The sequence below is a fragment of the Apis dorsata genome, unplaced genomic scaffold (assembly GCF_000469605.1).
Source record: "Apis dorsata unplaced genomic scaffold, Apis dorsata 1.3 scaffold_127, whole genome shotgun sequence".
NCBI lineage: Eukaryota > Metazoa > Arthropoda > Insecta > Hymenoptera > Apidae > Apis > Apis dorsata.
In genome coordinates, this window is record NW_006263420.1 from 928,325 (window position 1) to 937,630 (window position 9,306).

Below are 9,306 nucleotides of genomic sequence, written 5' to 3' on the forward strand. Positions count from 1 at the left end.
TTATTTTGCGCGCAATTTTTATGGAATTTTTTTCCTTTGATTGTTCGATGAATGTTTCTCTTCCGTAATGACGAATGTACAGTTTTAATAATTCGTAGTTGAGAGTATTTATAAGAATCACGAGGAAGGGGAAATAGGATAATGTAAAATCCAAACGACGACGAGAGAAGCGAAATTGCAATCTTGCAAACAGATTTGATATTCTAAATAAACTGTTGCCGGTTGGTATGGAACGAAAGTTCAGCGACATTTAATTTCAGTCAGAAATCTTGTAACAGATGAGCATGCCGCTGGTAAATAATTTTATTAACATTTTTGGAATAAAGTACCGAGAGGAAAGAAACAAAGAGAAACAGAGTTAAATTAAGGGAAAATAAATGAGCGAAACTTGGTAGGAAGTATTCTGAATGATAAATGAACTTCTAGAAGGTCACCAGGAGGTCTCGAATATTTTTTAGCCTCGAATTTTCGCGACTTGAACAATGAAGGAAAAGCTTTACGGAATAAAAATACATAACAATCACGCAACAATCTTCTTTTCTTAATGGAAAAAAAATGAAAATATATTGTTGTGATTTTCTCACGCGAGAACGAGAAATAAAATTGAATTCCTATTGAAAAATTAACTGAAAACTCGCCGCGATATTATTAACTGTAATATCACGATACTCGTCTCGTTAGTTGCTCGCGAAAAACGGGAAAAGAGGGAAAAATAGAAAAAAAATAAAGGGAAAATATAAACAAAATGTTTTTTCGACGATAAAACGAACTACTCATTTCTCAGCAAGATAAAGTAAAAAAAATGGACAATAAAGAAACAGAAGAGGGTGGAAAATGGAAAAGGCACAAGAGACACCGACATTGATAAGACAACGTCAAAGAAATCAAGCAACCTTTTTCTTGCAGCGTCAAAGATCCCTCTTTCTTTCAACCTCGACCATCACCGCTGTACATCATCCACCACTGTGCATCATCCCTTGCCACCGTGATCCACCCTCTTCTTCTTTATCATCTATTCGTTCCCTGATCAGACACAGATGCAGGGGCAAGGACTCGCAGGCTTTCACGTGCCAGCCGACGAGCACGCTTGCGCGTTACTTTTATTGATCAAACCGAACGAACATTCAGTCTGATTCGAACCATCGAACCAGACGGATCCAGCAAACCGAAACACAATTACTTCTACGACAATACGCGTCAACCCGCCGTTCACCGTTCTTTTCCTCTCTAGATTCATGCACGCTCCGCTCCCTACGGCCTTCGTTTCCCGGCCAGCACCTTTGTCCCCGTTTTTTTTACGCGTCAAACCATGTTAAGACCGGAGTTGATTTCTCTTTGAAAATAGGGAACCGAAGGAAAAAGAGAGAGAGAGAGAGAGAGAGAGAGAGAGAGAGAGAGAGAGAGAGAGAGAGAGAGAGAGAAAGAGAGAGAGAAAATGATATCCACCGCCCACGCGATAATTCAACGCCAATCCTAATTTTTTAGTTGCGATTAACGAAGCGATGCTGGTCAAAAGTAAATGTAATTATCGCGAGGATAATTTATCGGTCGCACAGTTGAACAACCAATTTCTCCGTGATTATTATTCGTGAAAACTGGCTGGTAACGCGTACGTCAAAAGAATTAACGGGGGAAAAAATAAAAATTTGATTTATCTCGTCTCTCTATTTTTTTAGTTTGAATCTATCGGAAATTAATAACGTGACGTTTTTTAATTTGAGTTGAATTTTAAATTAATTCTTTCTCTTCTTTCTCTTTGGAGATTGAAATATATTCGTTTGATGATGAAAATTCATATATTCTCGATCATCGCGAATATCGAAAAATCGTTGAAAATAAATTCTGACTCGTCCCTTTTTTCATCGAGTATGCGAATGAATTTTAATCGTGGAGAACAACGTGGGGCAATTCTTCGAGAATCGATCTAAAAATCACGTGTTTAATCAAAAATATGATAAAAAACTTTAAACCATGAAATAAACAGGACATAGTATAAATAAATAACATATTGATCGTATCTTAATTTAAGTCATAATAAAATTATCTATCGTTACAACTTTGCAGCAAAATATCACCCTTTCTTTTTTATTTTCATCCGTAAACTATGCCCTTTCGACGTTACACCGTTATCCATACTTCAAAAACATACGAATGGAGATGTGCATCCCAATTAAATCACGGATGAATGGGACGATGCGCGAAACGGATACGGATCCACGTGCATATCGCGCCAATTAACACGGGAAAATCGATCGATTCGATTTAGATAAACGGTGTTCGTAACTTGGCGCACGTGCGTTTATTCGAAGGATTATCGCCCTTCGACGCGATTTTATGGCTAATCGAGCGAGGAACAACTATTGGTTGTACTGGAGCCGTAGCCACGACATGGAAATTCTTATTCGTGTAATCGTCGTTGGAACCGCAGCCGGTAACCGCACCGATATAATTATCCGATTCGATCGATGCGCACAGCTGGAGAAACAGCGTGGGACGTCATTCGAGATGCCAAAGGGGATAATATAGGATCGACCAAGGAAATTCGAGGTAATGAATCGGGGGTACCCGCAGAAATGGAATTTCGAATATTTCGCTTCCGATCTCGCATTTGCGCGCTCGCAAGGGTAAACTTAATAATGGATATAATGGTTTGTTAATAGAATATCGTCTAATAAAATATTGATGTTTATACGACGTTTTATACGATTTTTATCGTATCGTATTGTAGCTTCTGTTCATTCATTTTCCTTTTTACGAAGATTTAAAGCATTGTTTATATACATCGTGTGATATTATTTTGTGAAATTGGTAATTTGAGGATGTTTATTATATCGGTATAAAATCTTGTTTGCCGCAGGCATGTCGAAAGTGTTGCGCCTATAAATTTTATGGATCCGCAGTCACCGGGGATCATCAGATCCCTAATCTATGAAAATTCCTCTGAATTTTATAAAAAGATTTAAAAATCGAATATCTCCCTTCCTTTGTGTTAAACTCGATCAATTTCGATAAATCAGCACATATTAATCCCCCTCTCTTTAATAATTACAAAACAATCGTTACAAAGGTACTTATGCGTGATTGTATTTATTGTAGAATTAATTTACGTACTAATTAATTTCCAAATACATTCAATTCATAATTTAATAAATACATTCCCATATTGATTGAAGAAAATTTGATACGATGAACGATCGTAAATAATTCGAAAATAAAGATATTGTATACGTATTCGATACGTATTCGTATACGTATTCGAAAAATTGAAAAAAATAAAAAACCGCTCTCGCGTACAGTTTAATTACTCACACGTCGAGCATCGATTGTTCCACTCGTCAAAGGGTTTTATCCGATTTCGTGTAAACAGACATCTAGCAGACAAAAGGGGATAAACTGGGCAAACAATTGGTCGAATCATCGGTAAAGAACAGATCCAACCTTATTAACTTAACTAACGCGTATGAGAGAGAGAGAGAGAGAGAATCGCTTTTGTTTAACGCAACTGGTTGCAATCTCGAGTCGGCCGATTGTAAAACCGGGAAATATTCCGGCTCGATTCGAAGCAAACACAATAGTCAACTAATGACCTGTTGTAAAGGATCCTGAGCTTCCCCCGTGTCATTTATACGTCGATGATATTTATTCCTCTCCCGTCCTCGTGGAACTCGCGAGACTTGTGAATGGGAAGCATAAGCAACAGATTGCTTCCACCGAGTAGTAGTTCCAGCGAGCCACGGTTTCAGAAAGTCTATCCCCGTGGACTGCCTCGTTTCATTCAGACAAGCCAATCGAGTTTACATCCGACACACCGTCATGTGAGTCGTTCGTTAACGCGCGTTCTCCCCTTTCGCGACTTATCCTTCGCCGCGAGAAGGATATTTTCGCATCGCCAACCCCTTCTTCGGAGTTCAAAGCTGTATCAAGCGTCGTACGGGACAAATGATCAACCCCAGCGAGGTGAAGGTATATACTCGGAAGGTTGATATAGGAAAATGTATCGATTGATGTAGAAAAATCTGGAAACGGGTTAATTATGGAAGAATTACGAAGATAAACGAGTATTGTTTTTACACACAATATTTTTTATCATAGGTTTCCGTTTAATTCCGATATAATGGAATCGAGCCACTTAATAAGCGTTACGTAACTATTCGAGAATGTTATATAATTATTCTTGGTTGATAATTTTCTATTTTTTTTTTTTATTTTATCGTGCAGGAATTAGAAAGCTATTTTTTTTTTTTCATTTTTTAGAAGCATCGGCGCAGAGAGTGTTAAGTAATTATAGCTTAAAGCTAAATAGAGCTTAGAATTATGAAACGATGAAAGTTTTACGTGGAACGCTGTGTCAAAGCAAACTTCAGAAATTAGTAACTTAATGTACGGAAAGATTAGGATAATAGAGAGGTCAGACAATATGAAGAAAGTTATGAGAAACGGTCTCAAGAAATCTCGATTCAAGAATTTGCATTTATTATAATAGAAATTTTTAATGCTACGTTCTTTTAGAAATTAATCCCAATGTTTCGATGGATTGAAATTATTTTCTTTACAGATAGTAAAACGTATCGAGTTTATCATTTTTTAATTAAGTTATTTCATTATAATGTTTCCCCGAGAGATATTGATCATTTTGTACTCGCACTCGATAATTCAATATCATGCGTATTACTGTGAAATTGAAATTCTAGATTATTCTTTCTTGCCCAGAGACATTCAAAAGATACATTAAATTATTTTAATAGAAAAAAAAGAAAAAAAAGAATGAACGAATGAATGTTGAACTGTGGTTTAAAAATATAATTATAACAGATTATGAGTATTTATTTTAAATATTTCGACAATTAATTCTTTAATATAATATTTTTAATTCTCTTTGCCTTCGTATTTAATTTCAATTATAAAATATCAATAAAAAATAACGAGAAATAGATATTACAATGTATTAAAATAATTTTAAGAAGGAAGAAAATTCTATTAACGATGTGAAATCGCTCGCTGATGTATGAATTATAAATAAAAGTGTAATGAAAAATTATTGCATATAAATGAAGCATATAAAACGAAATAATCATAATACGATAGAAAAATATCTTTAAAGTATTTAGTATTTAGTTATTAAAGATAAGATTGAGTTTATTTCATAAACAGTGATTTTATTTTCGATGATAGTGTACAGTAAACGATACGGGAAATTATTATGCAAATCTATTTTTCCAAAATAAAAAAAATACACATAACTTTAACTCGGATTAATCGATCTATAAATATAATTCATATTTTAAAAATAAATTTAATTAACAGCGTTATTTCATTCCAATGTATCGACATCGTACCAAGATCGTAAATCGCAAGTAAGATTGCAAGTTAAAGAAACAATTGAAGCTAAGAATACATTCGAGCATATGGGTACCCTCATCACGCTTGAAATTGCTTCATACGTTGAAAGTAGCACAAGTACCAAGTGTTATCATCCACTCTAATTCACGATCCGGCTTACGTTCAATCCACGAAAAGCAGGGGAGGGAGACAAATGAGAAAGAGGGACAAATCCCGGGGAGAAGTAATTCCACTCGCTCGTCGTATTACTCTTTTTTATTTTTCCTCTCTCGATTTATGTATATACATGTACAATGATCCAGTATCGTCACAACGTCTAGCATTCGTCTTACACGCTACATCCGTAACATCCTCGTGAAGCCGCGCAATACTCTCTCGAGGAACAAACGCGGCTCGAAAGTGGATTCTCGCGTCGGCAAACAAGCGTAGATGGAAATAAAGGAGGAAACGCGAATTTCAATCGGAGACACTGTGTGTTTTTTTTTTTTTTTTTTTTTTTTTAATTTTTAACAAGCCTGACACGTCGACGAGACGGAAAGGTGGAAAGATCAACGAGGGGTCGGATGGAAGAGAATATAGGGGTAGGATGTTTTTCAATTTTCAATTTAATCTTCGCCGACCCCTCGAGATCCGAATTTTCATTTGGACGAGCCATAAATTTAAATATATCTCTAAAAGAGAACAGAGCGATTTCCAAATTGAAATTTTACGAAAAAATTTGATCGACGGATGTCCGTCGAATAATGTAGCACGGCTTCGTAATAATTGTGCAATAAAATTCGCGTACCATCCCTCGAGCGTTCACGTTTCGGCGCGTTTGTTCGTCAGAGATCCTCGCAATCCTTCTCTATTTGGTGAATTTATTTCGATCGGAAGGAAAGAAGAGACGAGACGTTCGAGCGAACAAGAATCGTGGAGAACTGTTGAACTATTCGTTCGATCGATTTTCTAGATTTACTCGAAACTTCTTTCGAGAGTAGACCGCCTCTAATCTACGAATAGAAATTCCAATCGATTTTTTCGTCGATTTCGTCGGAAGATCATACGTCCGCGTGATATTCCAGATCGTTCGCTTTTGAATTGCAAAAATTCGTGGAACGGAAATGGCTCGAACGAGATAAATCCGAGGTAACCGATACCGTCGAGATGTACTCGAGGAATCGAGGATCCCTTCGAGCTTAGCCCGACACGCCAGGTACATCAGGATTGGGAATGTGGCCAATTGGATTTGCATGATTCGTGGAATTCCTCGCGTGATATCTGACCACTGACCTATCTCGAATTCCATTTTGTACCTTTTCAGATTCTACCCACCGATCATACGTCATTGTAAAATTATTCCAAATGTAAGTAGTAAATCTTGCAGAGATTTCTACAAGAGAAACGAAATTTTAAACGATAAATGATCGATGGTGGTATTCTTCTAATTTGTATGAAATGAATCCTTTCTTTTACGTAAATTCATACTTTTCTATATTCGAAAAAATGAATTAAAAATTTTGTTTTCCTTTTAAATATTTTACATGTATTTACATATTTATTTCCTCTATTTTTTTTTTAAATTTCTCATCCACGCTCTATCGAATGTTTCAAAGACAATCGCATAAAAATTTGCTTTTCAAAAATCGATGCATATATACTACGCATCAAACGCGAAACTACGTTAATTCTCGCTAAATTACTAATAATTCAATATCCTACTAAATCCGATAAAAAGATCGACAATGATATGTCAAATTTGAGTACGTAGCTTCGCCTATACTTTCGACATTTCACGCTCTCGATTCGTTCCGATGCACCTGGCCTATATATATATATATATATTTCGCGCGAACGTTTCTCGTCTCGAACGAAATCAAGTTTAGAAAAAGGCGGATCCTACAGGAAGACGAAAAACAACGTTCGATGCACGCGTGCCATTTCATCGATCCTCTCATAAATAGTCGCGGTCGGTTTATCCGGGCGTGCAAGTGACATTTTGCGGAGAGCGAACCCCCCTCCGTTTTCGCGTTTCGCGGCGAGCCGATGATTTACATCATCGATTCCACCAATTTCTCGTCGAATTCTACCAATTGTCGACTCGGCCGTCCGTGCCTTTGCGTCCTTTGACACGTCATCGTGTTGCCGATGAACCGTGTGATCGTCTTTGTTCTTGCCGAATTTCGATGTTCCGGCTGAAAGCGGAGGCTTTTTGCGCCTCCACGTTTCATGCAACTGAACTTGAGCGAGAATGGAGGGTTAGAATGTCGAGAAAAATATCGAGAAGGAAAAGAAAATCTCGTTCGAAAATCGATTTAATATGGTGGGCGTAAAATATTCGAAGGGAAGATCGATTTAAATAATTCTGATAGAAATATTAACCCTCTGCAGTTTTAATTATTTTTCACACAGAGGTGTAACATTGTCGGATTTATTTTGACAATTATTTAAAATATATCCTAGGAGGGGGAGAAAAAAAATGGACTCGTACGGAGGGTTAATAATAAATCAACATACGAATCGCATCGATCGCTACTTCTTTCCTTTTCTATCCGATTTAACTTTGAAATGTTTGAGCTTTCGATATCCGGTTTTACGTTCTACCATTTTGCAAATCTATTCGAGCTATCTAAACGATCCGTGCGCCGTTACTCGCATCCGTGGTCGCGAGCAGTCGATTTGAAACGAACGCAACACGACGTCGTAAATAATTCTATCCGGAATCTAATAAGAACTAGTGTGTCGGAAGAAAGGAATCTATGCTCGCGTGAGTCGGCGATAAGATTGTCTCGCTAGAAAACGATCGCGCGGAAACTGTGATCGATTCAAGTTGCCTGCGTGCCGATTGAAATGGAAAACGGGAAAATGGGTGAAAGAGTGGGAAGGGTGAAAAAAAATTTTCTGCGAATCTTCGCGTGGATTCGGGTATTTGAATCCTCTCGGGCGGAGAGAATTTACTTAATCGTGACACGATCGCAAGCGTTCATGTTGAAAAATTGCGGCCGTTTCGAAAGAATTTCGAAGAATACCTGTGCGTTTCCCCGATCTTTTCCAATCCAGAAACATTAAAATTTTTCTACGAAATTCTCTGGAAACGCAGAATTCTTTTTCAGCAAAAATATTTTCAATTTATTTCCAATACGCGTAATTCATAAATTGTCTTCATTCCAGTGAACTAGTGAACGAATTTTTGGAAATATTTGATATTAGAATATCTCTTAAAAATTATTTCGCGATAATCTAACTAAATCTAATTAATCTATCGATAAAACGCAGAGAATTTAGTTTACCTAAAACTCGTTTCACGAAAAGTAAACCACAAGAAGAAGCAAAGGAAAATTCCGTTTCTCTCTTTTTCCCGCCGCTAAATACGCGAAGCTCGTTCAAAAACTTCATCGAGCGTTCTTAGGAATTAATCGTTTAAGCAGTTTTCTAATCGAGATGAGACAGAGAATTCGATCGAATTTCTGCACGATCGTAGAAGCGAGAACACGTTTGCAAACACGACGCGTGAGAAGTGTAATTCAATTATTATTTGTCTAAAGTGTTAAGTAAGAAATAAATACGTGTAGCCGCACGTGCTACACGCGACGCGGAAATGTCGAAAGCGAGTGTAATTTCTGTATTACTTACACTGCACAATTTCATGCACGCGAAAACGAAGACCAGTCGCGCGTGATAAAGAGTCTAACAAAGAATGAATATCGAAGAGATGCGTTCTCGATATATTCGCGTTACTCGAAATCGCTCGACACGTGTTCAACACCGTTGCTGGCTTGTACGTACACACAATTTACGTTGCACGAGGCTTGTTCCAATATAACACCCGCAAACTGTCCAATATCAAATTCAACCTCGAACAGTCGACCAGCGTTGTCTGAAGCTAAATCTTCGATCCAATCCATCCTCCGTTTTCCTTTCAGCTTTGTCTGAGATGATAATAGTTATGTATCGATAGAGATGAATGAATTGTTTTTTTTTTTTTTT